The following is a 16,814-nucleotide window of genomic DNA, read 5'->3' on the forward strand; positions in this document are numbered from 1 at the left end:
AGCTGTCCAATGTTAGCCTAACTAGCTTGGCTAACTTAATGTTCTGGTCGCTAGCTAACTTGCACTCACTCACGGCTGCTAGCACCATCATGAATACTATGTCTTTCTAAGTAGTGAGTATGCTCGGGAGCGGACAATGTTGAAAAGTCAACTTTAGACATGCTGTACTTTTCTTATATGTAGTTTTGTAATTGACTAAAACAAAGAAAATTGCATTTGAAAAAGGTGAAGTTTTTGCTGTGAGCCAATGGTGTAGCCAAAGGTTGTTTTCCCCACACGCGGGCTGGGCCGAGATGCTCTAACTAATACAGACTAGGAGTATCAGTCTAATTTGCATAAACATTGTGATTGGATGATAGCTGTGAGGGTTATCAAATCAGGATCAAATCCTCTGGTCTCCTCATTAACGATAGAATGTTCATATTTGAAGATTGACAAAAGGCCAGTCTCTTTGGCAATGAAAAGAAATGGCAAGGAGTGGAATATTAGCTAAAAAGACTGCCACCCAGGCTAGGGTCATGCTGTTCCACCATCAAATCCATCATGACATAAGCAACAGAAATGCCAACAAGGTGCACATTCACATGTAGTATTTTCTCCCTCAATCACCTCATCAACTGTGCTTTTAGATAAACTGGGCTATTTAAAACACCTCTCCAAAGACTGCACTGAGCTGTAAGATTAAAAGGTTGGAAAACATACATGCTTGAATGTGATTCAATTACGATGAATGGTGCACGAGTTTCAGCCAAGTCACAGCTGGTGAAAGTATTCTGCTACACCTATGCCTGTATAACTTTTCTGTATTCATTTTGGCAGCAGTTTGCATTTAGGTCAATGCCTAAATACAGTTTAATCTGTTGTGTTGTCAAAAATGTAATATTAGTCACTCGTGAAAATGCCACGTAAAGCACTTCCCCTTATGATTATACACCCCCATGTGGTGATCATAAGAACATCATCCAGTTTTATGTTCTAATCTCCAACCCTTGCTCTTATGAGTAACGATGTAATTACCAGTACCTAACGGCTAATATATTCTTGCATAGTAATTCAGGGTTTGGCCGGGGTAGGCCGTCATTGTGAAATAAGAATTTGTTCTTAACTGACTTGCCTAATTAAATAAAGGTACAATTAAAATAGTCCTGGCTGCATTCCAGGCTGCAGTCCCCCTTGTAAATAACAGGCCGCAATGTGACCCCTGATTGTGGAGCTGATGGCCTACTTAGCACAACTTGAACAACCACTCCTCCAAATGGACCAAAGCACCACTTAGCCACTTAATGAGATCAATCAGTTCCTGTTTCATTGTGGATGGATGAGGCTGTTTGGGGGACCACTCCAACATTCACCTTTAGAGGGTATTTCATTTCATTACTGACATGCCAACATCATGTTTTGCTACGCCCTAAACAGTGTGTATCGTTGAAGTGCTACTTGTGAACAATTCATAAGTGTAATTAGGAAGGTGAACAACAGTACAGAATCTGCTGCCGGTCAGTGGTCATTGTCATATACATTGTTTTGCTTGTTGTTTTGGGGGGATGGGGATGCAAAGGATGGGGGAGAGAGAGAGAGAGAGAGAGAGAGAGAGAGAGAGAGAGAGAGAGAGAGAGAGAGAGAGAGGAGAGAGAGAGAGAGAGAGAGAGAGAGAGAGAGAGAGAGAGAGAGAGAGAGAGAGAGAGAGAGACTACTGTTGATGAGGATACACACGAGCACACCTGAGACAACAACCAAAACATTATCAATTTACAAAAGCCTGACCAGATCGTTTATTTTTTATGCATCTGTTATTTTGCTCATTGCATTACTAAGCTACGGCCCAGACAGCACTGGTCTCTTGTTAGTCAGATGACTAACGGCTGTTGGTTTTCATGATCAATTTATCCAAATAAACTTCTGCAGATGACAACAGCAATGAGCTACTAAAATAATGGTCTTTGGAAATTTGTGAATAGCAAGCTATTGGATTATTGGAATAGACCAAGGAGTATAAATAATACTGTATATAATGACTGATGTTATTTTATTTTGACAGATTAAGGGGGTGCAATTTCATATTAGGAAGGTGTTCCTATTGTTTGGTATACTCAGTGTAGTTTTCTTATAATAGATTATGCAAATGACTTAAAGTGTTGAGAGCTCAGTGATTGAGAGACAGTGAAGTCCAGCAGATAGGTGAAATAATTGTTCCATTTTATGATACAAGTACCAAACTTGGTACACTAATACTAGACACCTTAAGGAACATTTTAAAGATTAGAGACAGTCTGAGAAGCCTGTCAGTCAACCCGAGCAGCCATTTTAATAAAATATTTGCCATCTGGATTTCCAGTTTGAAGAAAATCTGGTAAAATCATTCAAAAAATATATAACAATGACTTTATAATGTTATCTACCCAATAAATTATCCCCATAGATAATATAAACAATAATTATCTTCATGAAAAACCCCTTCATGGGGTTCACATTGAGGTCATTTTGACCATAGTCCAGCAGCTGCGTGAAACCTTTTTGGACTTTGTGATAGAGACACCAAATTTCACACACAGCTAGGGCTAAAGGAGTATTTTTGGCAATTTCCCGCCTGGCAGTCGTTTCCAATAAGCAGATGACAGAGACAGTGCCAACGTTCACATACTTTTGGTCATGTAGTGTATCTGGACACTTACTTGTCAAACATCTCATTCCAAAACCCACCACAAGGAGTAGCTAGAGTGTGATTTGCTAACTAAAGACCCCAGGCCAAACCCTCCCCAAACCCAGACGACGCTGGGCCAATTGTGCGCCGTCCTGTGGGACTCCCGGTCACGGCCAATTGTGACACAGCCTGGGATCGAACCCCAGCTGTAGTGATGCCGGAATACTGTGATGCAGTGCTTTAGACCGCTGTGCCAGTTGGGAGGCCTGACAAACCATTTCTCTATGCACCTTGCTTTGTGCACAGTTGCATTGTCATGCTGAAACAGGAAAGGGCCTTTGTCAGTTGTCACAAAGTTGGATGCACATAATTGTCTAGAATGTCATTGTATGCTGTAGCGTTAAGATTTCCCTTCACTGTAACTAAGCTGCCTAGCCCGAACCATGAAAGAAAGGCCCACACAATTGTTCCTCCTCCAAACTTTACAGTTGGCACTATGCATTCGGGCAGGTAGCATTCTCTTGGCATCCGCCAAACTGAGATTCATCAGTCAGACTGCCAGATGGTGAAGCGTGAGTCATCACTCCAGAGAACGGGTTTCCACTGCTCTAAAGTCCAATGGCAGCGAGCTTTACACCACTCCAGCTGACACTTGGCATTGCACATTGTGATCTTAAGCTTATGCGCAGCTTCTCGGTCATGGAAACCCATTCCATGAAGCTCCTGACGCACAGTTCTTGTGCTGACGTTGCTTCCTGAGGCAGTGTGGAACTCAGTAGTGAGTGTTGCAACCGAGGACAGACGATTTTTACGTGCTTCGGCAATCGGCGGTCCTGTTGTTGCTCCTAGACGTTTCCACTTCACAATTACAGCACTTACAGTTGACCGGGGCAGCTCTAGCAGATCAGACATGATACGAACTAACTTGTTGGAAAGGTGGCATCCTATGACGGTGGCACTTTGAAAGTCACTGAGCTCTACAGTAAGGCCATTCTACTGCCAATGTCTGTCTATGGAGATTGCATGGCTGTGTGCTCGATTTTATACACCCGTCAGCAACAGCTGTGGATGAAATAGCCAAGTCCACTAATTTGAAAGGGGGTCCATATACTTTTGTATATATAGTGTATGTATTAAGGACTTGTGGTTGGATTTGTGTGGTTCTGCAAAAAACCAGAGACACTAGCAGGTTGCATAACATAAACGGTGATAAGGATGGGTCTATTAAACCAATATACTGCATCTCAAATAAGGAAAATATTCAACTTCATATTCATCATCTCTAGCACCACCCCAACATCATTCGGAAAGTTTTCAGACCCCTTCACTTTTTCCACATCTTGTTACATTACAGCCTTATTCTAAAATGTATTAAATTGTTCCCCCCCCCCCCCAATCTACACACAATACCCCATAATGACAAAGCAAAAACAGGTAAAAAAAATAAACAACTTTGTCAGCGATTACAGCCTCAAAGTCTTCTTGGGTATGACGCTACAAGGTTGGCTAACACCTGTATTTGGGGAGTTTCTCCCATTCTTATCTGCAGAACTTATCAAGCTCTGTCAGCTTGGATGGGGAGCGTTGCTGCACAGCGATTTTCATGTCTCTCCAGAACTGTTCGATAGGGTTCAAGTCCGGGCTCTGGCCGGGCCACTCAAGGACATTCAGTGACATGTCCCAAAGCCACTCCTGCGTTGACTTGGCTGTGTGCTTAGAGTCGTTGTCTGGTTGGAAGGTGAACCATCACCCCAGTCTGAAGACCTGAGAGCTCCGGAGCTCTCTGTACTTTGCTCCGTTCATCTTACCCTTGATCCTGACTAGTCTTCCCGTCTCTGCCGCTGAAAAACAGCCCCACAGCATGCTCTGACATGCACTGTCAACTGTGGGACCTTATACAGGCAGGTGTGTGCCTTTCCAAATCATGTCCAATCAATTGAACTTACCACAGGTGGACTCCAATCAAGTTGTAGAAACATCTCAAGGACGATCAATGGAAACAGGATGCACCTGAGCTCAATTTCGATTCTCATAGGAAGGGGTCTTAATACTTATGTAAATAAGGTATTTCAGATACTTCAGTTATTCAGTTATACAAAAATGTCTATACACTGTTTTTCACTTTATCATTATGGGGTATGTGTGAGGGGGTTAAAAATGAATTCAATTTTAGAATAAGGCTGTAACGTATCAAGATGTGAAAAAAGGGAACGGGTCTGAATACTTTCCAAATGCACTGTATGTGAAAATAGCACGGTTTTATGTTTTGCAGTCAAAGATAGAGGGGCATAAGTGTTTCCAGTTACACCGTCAACCAATTAGCAGGCAGTTCTGATAATTAGTGACAAGCGTGTTGTAATGAGAGAGAGTCAATGGGTAAAATCAACTTGGTTGATCAAGTTCATCTTAGTAGTATGCTGCTCCACTCTGAGGGCTTTTGTACATATCTCCATAAATAATTAAATGGCCCAAAGATGCCATATATACTTATCCTTTAACATTTTAGTAGAAAAGTGGTGAAAACGTGTGCAAACTTACTGTTTATTTATTTGGTAGATATCATTTTGATATGGTTTGAAATTATTTGACCTTATTTTCTTCTAACAGGAAATCCGAGACTGCCTCCAATCCCGAGTTGCGCAGCGGTCTAAGGCACTGCATCTCAGTGCAAGAAGCGTCCCTGTCCCTGGTTCGATTCCAGGCTGTATCACATCCTGCCATGATTGGGAGTCCCATAGGGCGGCACACAATTGGCCCAGCGTTGCCCGGATTTGGCCGGAGTAGGCCGTCATTGTAAATAAGATATTGGTCTTAACTGACTTGCCTAGCTAAATAAAGGTTACAATCTGTAGAATGTTCCTTAAGGTATCTAGTGTTAGTGTACCAAGTTTGATACTTGTATCATAAAGTCGAACGATCTCAGCATATGTGGTTCTTATGCGCTGGACTACATGTGCTGCTGCTGCGTGTTGGAGCCATATGAAGCTCCTATTGCCGCGACAAGAATCCACCCCCATCGAGAACAAAGTGTTTGATTTCCAGATAGAGCAGCAGTTACCGAACTGCGGAAGGAGAGAACAGAAGAACACTGGCTACTATCAACGGACATTGGGACTCGCCGCAACCTTGCGCTTTTTTTGGGTGTACTGCCCCTCTTGAGCAATGGCATCTCCAGATCGATCAAAGGGAGCGTGTGAGGATGGGGTCGCCTTTTTTATTACCATGTATTATCAGTAGATTAGATGTATCATACAGTGATACTAGAGTATTCCATAGCTTCAGATGTGAGTGCATGGAGACACATAGGCAGACAAGGTTGGGAATGTGAAAGAAGCAGCGCTCTCCGTGTATACGCGTGATACTACAGATTGCACAGAAAAAAAAGCACAATATTTCCCATGCATGTTTTTTGTTAGTAGACTTCGTAACACATGGATCAAATATTGATTAATCATCAGCTGCTAATGAACACACCATAAATTAGCAGTGTTCTTGAACAAAGCTGATGCATCTTAAAGGAGACGCGCGTGCTTTGACAACATCACCACCTCAAATGGATGGAGTTATCGTCTGATCCTGGCCACAGAAATCGCCCAACTTCAAGCGCCACGTAGGTGAGGGATGCTCATACAATATTTTGAATAGATTATCAAATCATTTGCTCTAAACAAATTTAGATTACATAAACTAAAAGGTATAGCTTTGCAATTCAATTGTCAAAACCGTGCAGGTTTATTTAACCGTAGACCACTCATTTAGGTGGCTGGACTAATTACAATTCAATACCAATAAATACATGAAGATATTGTTTTATTGATCATTTGTACACTGTTGAAAGGAAGGCACCTTTATGTTATGTGAACAGCAGTATAGGCATGGGGCGTCTGTTTGTTGGATCTTGTTGAAGATCGACTTTCGTTCTCCAGTTATGTCAGAAGTGTTTGGTAGGATGTAGAACAACCATAGTATAATGACGTGCAACTAACAACAGACCGTGTGATCTTGGAATGAAATCAGTCGAATGGAAACCACGGTAGCAAAATCTGGAACGTAAAGAGGAATGTGACATCATGACCCAAGGTGTAATTGGATAGAGAAGGACGTTCATTCTGAGGTGAGCTAAAGGCATTTTTAATCGTGGATAGGCCTTAAGTCCTAATAGTGCATGTAATACCGGCATATACTGTACACTTTATCTAAAGACGAAATACAATTGCAGTCTCTTACAGGGATGATGCATGATGTTCTGTTATTTCTGGTGTCAGTCATTGAGGAAGCCTGTATGAAGTGCCTAGCTTGATAACAAATTCAATTAAAGTACTGCAGGCACTAGATATTTAGGGAATCAGAGGTTGCCTTGAGAGGATAAAGGACTTATTGTCCAGTGGACTGTTGTGGAGTGGACTGGAGAGTGGGCTGCAGTGTCTCTACAGTTGCAATTGGTGCTGAAATACTTACATTATCGTATGAATTGACGAGTTTAAATAGGACTTTTGGTTTCAGAAGAGAGAGAAAAGGTTTGTGGAGTTTATCTCAACTGTAGATTGATCGTGTTTTAGGTTGTGGTTTGGGGTTCTCTGACAGCCAGGGTCCTTGTGAATTAGTAGTCATGTATAGCACATGGGAATGACAGACTTCGTGCCAGACTTACAGAACATGTGCTTTCAACGCAGAATTTAAGTAGGCAAAAAATACAGTGCTGTGATGGAAACATTTGCCTAATTCCCACTTTTCAGAAATATCAAAAATAGCTCTGTCAAAGCCAAAGGCATTTTACTTAAATTATGTCTCTATCTAACTGATCTTCTACCCTGGTGGAGAGTTGTGTAAGATCTCCCCCAGATCTCCATCAGAGAGATGGAAAAATACATCTTGGATCCACGCTTACTAGCTGAAGGGCATGCATCTCATCTCATGCTTTTAAACTGGCCTCGGAATTCACTATGTCAATAATACTTAGTCCATGCAGTCAGTGGCTCAACAGTGAACAACTAAAAGCTCATTCAATTAGCCTGTTAATAAGAATCTGATAACCCATGGCACTGAGAGGAGGGAGTTGGTACTGTAGAATGACCCCCCACCACTCCAACCCCCACCACCTAGCCTGTTTCCCTGCAGGCCCTTGTGTTATCAATGGTGTTCTGGGCCAGAGGCTGACTTGATTACTGTGCACTTCATTTGCAGCGCGGCTCTCCGCTGGTCCTGCCAGGGCCTGTCTGTCTTTGTGCAGGGGCTCATTTAAGTGACTGAATCACTGTGTGTGTTAGCCTACCTGCTAATCGCCAATCACATACAGTGGCAAGAAAAAGTATCTGAAACCTTTGCAAATACCTGGATTTCTGCATAAATTGGTCATAACATTTGATCTGATCTTCATCTAGGTCACGACAATAGACAAACAGTCTGCATAAACTGATAACATGTCTTTATTGAACACACCGTGTAAACATTCACAGTGCAGGGTGGAAAAAGTATGTTAATCCTTGGATTTAATAACTGGTTGACCCTCTTTTGGCAGCAATAACCTCAACCAAACATTTTCTGTATTTGCGGATCAGACTTGCACAACGGTCAGGAATTTTGGACCATTCCTCTTTGCAAAACGGTTGCAGTTCAGCAATATTCTTGGGATGTCTGGTGTGAACTGCTCTCTTGAGGTCATGCCACAGCATCTCAATCGGGTTGAGGTCAGGACTCTTACTCGGCCACTCCAGAAGGCGTATTTTCTTCTGATGAAGCCATTCTGTTGTTGATTTACTTCTGTGTACACATAGTGTTTCCAACCTACACCTTAAATGTTTAAATGATTTATTCAATATAGACAAGAAAAATACAATCATTTGTGTGTTATTAGTTTAAGCACGCTATGTTTGTCTATTGTTGGGACTTAGATGAAGATCAGATCAAATTTGATGACATATTTATGCAGAAATCCTGGTAATTCCAGAGGGTTCACATACTTTTTCATGCCACTGTAACTACTGCAGACTCTCACGGGGCTGTTGTGTTTCACTTTGTTTTCTCAGTTAACCATGTTTTGCTTTTCTCACCCTTAAATTGGCTTGTGGGAGCATCTCGGCATGTTTCTGATGTCTTATGTAAAGTGTTGTGTTTGAGCTGTAATTATGAGTGCAGAACTGTATTATCGTTGTTATTATTGGTGTATCATGTTACGACGCATACCGTGGAGATGATGTACCTGTGAGTATGTCTATTTTGAGGCTTAATTGCTTCCTTTTAAGGGAAACAAAGCACAATCGTACTCTAAAGCAGGAGACCAACAAGGAATCCATAGGGAGCCTTGGTGAGAAGGATACACCTCCAAACCACTGACAACCACTGGGACATGTATTTACCAGTTACCTCATCATGTGTGAAAGTGATATGGCCATTTGCTGGTCCAGACCCAATGTTGCCCAACAGAGGTCCCATAGTACACAAATCTCTCCAGTTTCTGGCCAAAGTAGCAGTCTGTCCTGACTGGCTTTTAATGGGTCCCCCATAATCAGAGGCCTTACCAATCAAGCAGCTGATTGCTTCAGTCGATTAATTAAGACAGTTTGCGCTACATTGTGCAGTGTGCCCTTCACCAAGTGTCCTTGCTCTCCAGCGGTAACAAAGGCCTGATGCGCATGGATTAAAGAGAGTGAGCAATTTGGCACCACACAGCAAGGAGTGCTGAATAGAAAGTGTGTTTTACTCCGAAAGGTAGCCCGCTGAGGGTGAGTAACACATTGAATTAGCCGGTTTAAGCATGACTCGTCGTTAAACTTCGCATTTCTTGCTCCATTGGAATCGAATTGGTCTGGAAATTGCAGCTTCTCTTCCCTGTCACCTGAGTCAACTCTTTCCCTTCGATTGCCTATAAGGTTTGAATTCTATGAGGGCCGGTGTGGGTGCAGACGTTTGTACCAGTCAATCAGTAACGCACCTGATTCTAACAATCTAGCAACTAATTTTCAATCAATACTTTAGAATTGGAACACCCAATACCAGGAGGATGCAGTCTCACCCGAAATATGCTTGGTGCAAAGTCGCTGCAGGCTTTTATTTAATCTTTTCAATCAAAACTTTGATTACTAGAGGTCTCACCTCTTGGCTGCCCAACACTGCCCTAAACCCATATTGCAGTGAGATGAGATCAACCGCTGCAAAGCCTACCACCATAGAGTAGATCTGAGTGATGTGCCTTTAATACACCCAATACATGCAAGACTGCCTAGCACGCGAGCATATTGAGGCCATTCATCTCACTCCATGGCCTCATCACCATAGACCTGAATTTGCTCTACCTCTGGGCTCTCTGCTTAACTGTACATGTGTAATGCCTTCATAAGCACGGCTGACTACCAACCAAGAAACGGCACTAATGTGACTCACAGCATAGCCTACCCATGTATATAAAACAAATTACATGTCTCTCCAACATATGTCTTACTCATTTCTGCCTCGCCCATTCAACAGTGATGCTGCTATACATGTATGTAAGCCACTCACACTCTTTCAAATTTAGCTGATGATGAGGGTGAGCAGGAATCCTGCTACATGATATAATATTAAGGGGCTGCTTTTAAGGGTCGCAAGGGGTGATTGAGAGAGAGAGAGAGAGAGAGAGCACGTGCAGTTGTGGCACTGATCTATTCCTTCAAAAGTAGTGCATAACAACACACCTAGCAAATCTGTGAAGGTGCTTGGACACTTTCTACAGGCCTTTTCCTCTCCGTGTTTCCAACTTCAACCTGAGGTGACCCAGTATCAATGGTTTATAACTTCTGTGGAGTTGTGTGGGAAGGAGGAACATTCTCTCTCATTCAGTTGCTGTCCGAACAATATTGGGTTAACGAGGGTCATTGTCGTTGCTAGCTCCTCCACAGAGCTTTACCAACTACCAGAGACAGTGGATGCACTGTTTCTCTTACTAACTGTTAGTAATTAACCATTAAGACAAACACCAGAATCCAGTTGACCATAAGAGATCCTCAGGCATAGCCACTGGGGGGAATTGAAACGCAATGACGCCTTTTGAAGTGTGACCGATAATAGTGTTTGTTGGATGATTACACAACAGTGTTGCTGGGTGCTTGACTTAATATGAGCACAATAAAATACCAGTCGGTGTCCAGCCCGAATGTTGTTTCCCAAGAGCACAACAATTTCAAACCAACTAGCACACTTCATGCCATGGGTGTTTGTGCTACTGTGCTTTTCACTGCAACACATAGACGTTAGCTCGAGGTATCCTGTTTCTATTGCAAAGCTTTCACAATGCTTTGCTTGATATGAGCGTAACAAATATCGGTCAATGTCTAGCCAATTTGTTTCCCCAAGAGCATGCTGTCAATTTAGAATCACCCCGTGCTGGAAAAAACCGCATAGACCAGCATAGACTGTGTTTTCACTAACGACCAGCCATCATTGTGTTTTCACTAATGACCAGTCATCATTGTGTTTTCACTAACGACCAGTCATCATTGTGTTTTCACTAACGACCAGTCATCATTGTGTTTTCACTAATGACCAGTCATCATTGTGTTTTCACTAACGACCAGCCATCATTGTGTTTTCACTAACGACCAGCCATCATTGTGTTTTTAACGACCAGCCATCATTGTGTTTTCACTAACGACCAGCCATCATTGTGTTTTCACTAATGACCAGCCATCATTGTGTTTTCACTAACGACCAGCCATCATTGTGTTTTCACTAATGACCAGTCATCATTGTGTTTTCACTAACGACCAGCCATCATTGTGTTTTCACTAACGACCAGCCATCATTGTGTTTTCACTAATGACCAGTCATCATTGTGTTTTCACTAACGACCAGTCATCATTGTGTTTTCACTAACGACCAGTCATCATTGTGTTTTCACTAATGACCAGTCATCATTGTGTTTTTGCTGGTGACCAGCCTACGCTGTGTTTTGGAGATTGGTCACAGGCATACCAGAATTGTTGGTCACCCGCAAAACCAGCATCAAGTGATTTGATTTGAAATAACATTATGCTGGCTTGCAAAGTGATGTCTAATTACTATTGGAATCCAGCCTGAGTGGGGATATCCAACAAGTGGACATTTTATTCACCCACAATCTGCATTCAGAATGATTGCCAGGGTTAGAAAGATGAATAAATAGCTACCTAAACCATCTAAACTGGAACAACCATTTCAGTAACGAGTGCAATAAGTTCAACTAACAGATTGGATTACTTTAGAAACATTTACGTTATTTATTTTTGTGTAACATAAAATAAATTAATTGAGTGCCTTCAGAAAGTATTCACACCCCTTGACTTTTTCCAAAATGTTTTGTGTTACATGGATTCAATTGAGATTTATTTTGTTACTGGCCTACACACAATACTCCATAATGTAAAAGTGGAGTTATTCTATGTTTTTTTTTTAAATTGTATTTTATTTTTTACAAATGAATTAAAAATGATAAGTTGAAATGTCTTCAGTCAATAAGTATTCAACCCCTTTGTAATTGCAAGCCTTTATGTTCAGGAGTAAACATTTGCTTAACAAGTCACATAATACGTTTCATGGACTCACTGTGTGCAATAATAGAGTTTAACATTATTTTTAAATTACTACCTCATTTCTGTAACCCAGACACTGTACGGTGACTCAGTCGAGCAGTGAATTTCAAATACAGATTCAACCATAAAGACCAGGGAGGTTTTCCAATGCCTCGCAAAGAAAAAGGCACCTGTTGTTAGATAGTTAAAATAAAAAAGCAGACATTGAATATCCCTTTGAGCATTGTGAAGTTATAAATTACACTTTGGATGGTGTATCAAAGCACCCAGTCACTACAAAGATGCAGGTGTCCTTCCTAGTTGCAAGGTAGAAGGAAACCAGTCAGGGATTTTCACCATAAGGCCAATGGGAACTTTAAAACAGATACAGAGTTGAATGGCTGTGATAGGAGAACACTGAGGATGGATCAACAACATTGTAGTTACTCCACAACAGTGTTGGGGGTAACACATTACAAAGTAATGTTGAGGGAGTGTGCAATTGGCATGCTGACTGCAGGAATGTCCACCAGAGCTGTTGCCAGAGAATTGATTGTTTATTTCTCTACCGTAAGCCGCCTCGTTTTAGAGAGTTTGGCAGTATGTCCAAACGGCCTCACAACCGCAGACCACATGTAACCTCGCCAGCCCAGGATCTCCATATGCGGTTTCTTCACGTGCGGGAACGTCTGAGACCAGTCACCTGGACAGCTGTTGAAACTGTGTGTTTGTACACAGTCTTTGTAGTTCTGCTGAACCAGTCAGGGATTTTCACCATGAGTACTAAGTACGCAAGCCATTCTAAGGTAGTGTGCGCCCTCTATAGGACATAACAATGTCCAACACACGCAAGCCATTTCCAGAGGGTTTTCTGTTTTTGGTAACGCAAAAGTAATGTAACGAACAAAATAGTTATTTTCTTACAGTAATGTTTCGATTTACTTTTAATTGTAATAACGTTGTAACCTAAGGAGTTACTTCCCAACACAGCTCCACAATACTAACCTAATTGACAGAATGAAAAGAAGCTGTACAGAATAAAAAATATTCAAAAACATGCATCCTGTTTGCAACAAGGCACTAAACTAATACTTTCAAAAAATATGGCAAAGCAATTAACTTTTTGTCCTGAATACAAAGTGTTTTGTTTGGGGCAAATCCAATACAACACATTACTAAGTACCCCACTCCATATTTTCAAGAATAGCAGTGATTGCATCATGCTGTGGGTATGCTTGTAATTGTTAAGGTTTTTCAGGATAAAAAAATAAACAGAATGGAGCTAAGCACAAGCTAAGTCCTAGATTCAGTCTGCCTTCCACCAGACACTGGGAGTTGAATTCACCTTTCAGCAGGACAATAACCTAAAACACAAGGCCAAATCTGCACTGGAGTTATTTACCAAGAAGACAGTGAATGATCCTGAGTGGCCGAGTTACAGTTTTTACATAAATCGACTTGAAGACCTGAAAATGGTTGTCTAGCAATGTATTGACTCAGTGGTGTGAATACTTATGTGAATTAGATATTTCTGTATTTCACTTTTGACAAATTTTCACTTTGCCATTATGGGGTATTGTGTGTAGACGGGAGAAGGAAAAACTTTTAAGAATTTGGAATGTTGTAACACAACAATGTGGAATAAGGTATGAATACCTTCAAGGCACTGTTACATGTACTGTATGTACATGTACATATGCATGCAAATCACAGATATTGAAACAAATAATTATACAAAATCAAACTGCAGGCCAGCTTGACCAGAGCTAGACCAGGGATTCTCAAAGTAGGGGTCCGCGGATGTACTGCTGGGGTCCATGGCCAGATCAACAAAAAGCGTTTTATTTAAAAAATATATATTTTTAATCAATATTACTAACAACAGATTAAACACATTTTGGCCAAGAGTTTATACTTTTATATGGTGTAATACAGTACAATACAATGTAATAATATTAAAGGTTATATGTAATATTTTTGCATTGTAATTTCAGAAAATGTTATTAATATATCTACAGAATCAGATCACGCCTCCATTCTGTGCCTCCCTTCCTATAGGCAGAAACTCAAACAGTAAGAACCCATAGTAAGGACTGTGCAACGTTGGTCTGACCAGTTGTAATCTATGCTTCCAAGATTTTTTTGATCACGTGGACTTGGATATGTTCCGGGTTGCGTCTGAGAATAACATTGACGGATATACTGACACGATGACTGAGTTCATCATGAAGTTCATTGGGGATATTGTTCCCACTGTTACGATTAAAACCTATCCAAACCAAAAATCGTGAATAGGTGGCAGTGCCTCCAACGAGGGCCACCACTGCTCACGAGGATGGTGAGCTCTCATTATCCGTGGCTGACGTGAGTAAGACATTTAAGCTTGATAACCCTCGCAAGGCTGCCGACTCAATGACATCCCCAGCTGTGTCCTCAGAGAATGTGCAGATCAACTGGCGGGAGCATTTATGGACAAATTAAATCTTTCCCTATCCCAGTCTGTTGTCCCCGCTTGCTTCAAGATGTCCACCATTGTTCCTGTACCCCAGCAAGCGAAGCTACTGTAACTGAACTGAATGACTATCCCCATATGGCACTCACTTCTGTCATCATGAAGTGCTTTGAGAGGCTAAGGATCATATCCCCTCCACCTTACACAACACCTTAAACCCACTGCAATTTGCATACCGCCCCAATAGATCCACGGATGATGCAATCGCCATCACACTGCACACTTAACCTATCCCATCTGGACAAGAGGAATACCTATGTAAGAATGATGTTCATTGACTACAGCTCAGCCTTCAACACTATTGTACCCTCCAAGCTTATCATTAAGCTCGGGACCCTGGGTCTGAAACTCGCTCTGTGCAACTGGGTCCTGGACCTCCTGACGGTCCGCCCCCCAGGTGGTGAAGGTTGGCCAGAACACCTCCGCTACGCTGATCCTCAACACAGGGGCCCCACAAGGGTGTGTGCTCAGCCCCCTCATGTACTCCCTGTTCACCTATGACTGCATGGCCACGCATGTCTCCGACTCAATCATCAAGTTTGCAGACGACACAACAGTGGTGGGCCTGATTAACAACGATAACAAAATAGCCAACAGGGAGGAGATGAGGGCCCTGGCGGAGTGGTGCCAAGAAAATAACCTCTCCCTCAATGCCCCCATCCACATCAACGGGGCCGCAGTGGAGAAGGTGAAAAGCTTCAAGTTCTTCAGCATATACATCACTGACAATCTGAAATGCTCCATCCACACAGACAGTGTGGTGAAGAAAGCGCAACAGTGCCTCTTCAACCTCAGGAGTCTGAAGAAATTGGACTTGGCCCCTGTTCACCCCTCTCAAGGACATTCAGAGACTTATCCCAAAGCCACTCCTGCGTTGTCTTGGCTGTGTGCTTAACATTGTCCTGTTGGAAGGTGAACCTTCGCCCCAGTCTGAGAACCTGCTCCAGAGTGCTCAGGACTTCATTCATCTGTGCTTTTATCCGTTCATCTATGCCTCGATTCTGACTAGTCTCCCAGTCCCTGCCGCTGAAAAACATCCCCACAGCATGATGCTGCCACCACTATCCTTCACCGTAGGGATGGTGCCAGGTTTTCTCCAGACGTGACGCTTGGCATTCAGGCCAAAGAGTTCATTCTTAATTTCAGTTAACCTTTGTTGCATCATACCAGAGAATCTTGTTTCTCATGGTCTGAGAGTCTTTGCCTTTTGGCAAACTCCAAGCAGTCTGTCATGTGCCTTTTTCTGAGGAGTGGCTTCCGTCTGGCCACTCTACTATAAAGGCCTGATTGGTGGAGTGCCTCAGAGATCGTTGTCCTTCTGGAAGGTTCTCCCATCTCCACAAAAGAACTCTAGAGCTCTGAGTAATCATCGAGTTCATGGTCATGGTCGCCTCCCTGACCAAGGCTCTTCTCTCCTGATTTCTCAGTTTGGCTGGGCGGCCAGCTCTAGCAAGAGTTTTGGTGGTTTCAAACTTCTTCCGTTTAATGATGGATGGCCACTGTGTTATTGGTGATCTACAATGCTGCAGAAATTGTTTGGTACCATTCCCCAGATCTGTGCTTCGACACAATCCTGTCTCAGAGCTCTACGGACAATTCCTTCGACCTCGTGGCTTGGTTTTTCCTCTGACAGGTTTGTGCCTTTCCAAAGAGCCACCCTTTGCCTTGATGACAGCTTTGCACACTCTTGTCATTCTCTCAACCAGCTTCACCTGGAATGCTTTTCCAATACTCTTGAAGGAGTTCCCACATGTGCTGAGCACTTGTTGGCTGCTTTTCCTTCACTCTGCAATCCGACTCATCTCAAACCATCTCAATTGGGTTGAGGTCGGGGAATTGTGGAGGTCAGGTCATCTGATGCAGCACTTCATTACTCTCCTTCGTGGTAAAATAGCCCTTACACAACCTGGAGGTGTGTTGGGTCATTGTTCTGTTGAAAAACAAGTCCAAACCAGATGGGATGGCGAATCGCTGCAGAATGTTGTGGTAGCCATGCTGTTTAAGTGTGCCATGAATTCTAAATAAGTCACAGACAGTGTCACCAGCAAAGCACCCCCACACCATCACACCTCCTCCTTCATGCTTTACGGTGGGAAACCACACATGCGGAGATCATCCGTTCATCCACACCACATCTCAC

The 16,814-nt window shown here is 42.5% G+C and overlaps 1 protein-coding gene across 1 annotated transcript in view; it reads left to right on the forward strand.

The window, feature by feature from the left end:
* The first annotated feature begins 5,593 nt into the window (after positions 1–5,593).
* LOC118357648 (TANK-binding kinase 1-binding protein 1-like) overlaps positions 5,594–16,814 on the forward strand; it is a 117,115-nt gene continuing 105,894 nt past the window's right edge. Inside the window, exon 1 of the mRNA XM_035734971.2 lies at positions 5,594–6,255. The gene's annotated coding sequence lies outside the window, so the exon portion shown is untranslated. The remainder of the gene's footprint in view (positions 6,256–16,814) is intronic.

This window comes from Oncorhynchus keta, chromosome 24, assembly GCF_023373465.1.
Source record: "Oncorhynchus keta strain PuntledgeMale-10-30-2019 chromosome 24, Oket_V2, whole genome shotgun sequence".
NCBI classification, from domain to species: domain Eukaryota; kingdom Metazoa; phylum Chordata; class Actinopteri; order Salmoniformes; family Salmonidae; genus Oncorhynchus; species Oncorhynchus keta.